At 33.8% G+C, this 1109-nt stretch overlaps 1 protein-coding gene across 2 annotated transcripts in view; it reads left to right on the top strand.

Moving 5' to 3' along the window:
- The window catches only part of LOC106874296 (protein asteroid homolog 1), a 19389-nt gene that overhangs the window by 6269 nt on the left and 12011 nt on the right, over positions 1–1109 (top strand). Inside the window, exon 1 of one of the 2 annotated variants that reach the window (XM_014921976.2) lies at positions 355–592. The exons of the other annotated variant lie outside the window; for it this stretch is intronic. The gene's annotated coding sequence lies outside the window, so the exon portion shown is untranslated. Of the gene's footprint in view, positions 1–354; positions 593–1109 lie in introns of those variants that run through there. 2 annotated transcript variants of the gene reach the window in all.

The following is a 1109-nucleotide window of genomic DNA, read 5'->3' as shown; positions in this document are numbered from 1 at the left end:
ATGATACACATAAACAGGAAATTTAGAATAAAATACAACAGGATAAAGTAAAATTAGAAGTCATATTTTCCCTCTTTTTGTCCTCTGTCCCGTACACCTAAAAGGGAGGCGAGACTATTTTAGATCTGTTTGTTGGTAATTGAGTCATAAAAAGAAAAAAATGAATTTTCGACGATCACATTTTCCGTAATACTTTCAGATTTGTAATTATCTCAATACTTCCCGCTCAGCTACACAAGAACCTCTCCGTGTATACGTGTATGTATGTAAGTGTACATATGCATACATGTATTTTGGGTAATTGTGCAGCCAAGGGTTAATAAATGAGTAAATAAAAATTAAGGGGGAGATAACTAGTTATTATTTACTTTGGAATTGATCAGAATGACACGTGGAAGACTAGCGGGACCGCAATTCATCGTTCCAGAAATTCAAATCGTCAACCGTGAATTAATCTTGGCATATCACCCATTTAGCCGAATCACGAGACAAGATTTTTCAGTGGTTAGCACGGCGTCGTCTAATTATGCATTTATACACGTGCGAAAATTGTAATTCGCTGTTACCTTACTACAGCATTTGTTGCTTAACAGTAAGTTGACTTACTAGTTATCTCCGTCTTAATTTTTATTTACTCTCTAAATTGAACAATTACCGTATTTTGTATATTTTCTTATTAATAGATTGATTTATTTGAGTCAGAGAATTTGTGAAAGAGCATATTTATTTCGGTTAATATAAAAACCTTCACCCGTTAACAAAAACAAAAAATAATCCGGCCTGCTTGAGGTTAACAACTGTATAGAAAACGAATTTGCACAAACGAACCTGCGGAGAGGACTTTCGGAAAATTCACAAGATCCGCTTTTTCCGTCATAACTTTCGCGAAAATGAATATATATTGATTTATTATTATTTTTTTTTTTTCAGAAACCCACGTTTTTGGTTATGGAGTATCCGATTCTGAAAATTTTTTTTTCAAAAATCGCATTTTCAAAATTTCAATTCTCCGGCCTTGGCCTTCAAGCAGGCTATCCACATGCTAGAAAGAGCAGCCAAATCTCACAAAACTGCGATAACATAATGAAAGAAATATGTAATCAATCTAC

Source organism: Octopus bimaculoides, chromosome 9 (genome assembly GCF_001194135.2).
Source record: "Octopus bimaculoides isolate UCB-OBI-ISO-001 chromosome 9, ASM119413v2, whole genome shotgun sequence".
Lineage (NCBI taxonomy): Eukaryota > Metazoa > Mollusca > Cephalopoda > Octopoda > Octopodidae > Octopus > Octopus bimaculoides.
Note: the sequence above shows the minus strand (reverse complement) of the source record. Positions and strands in the feature narration are given on the sequence as shown.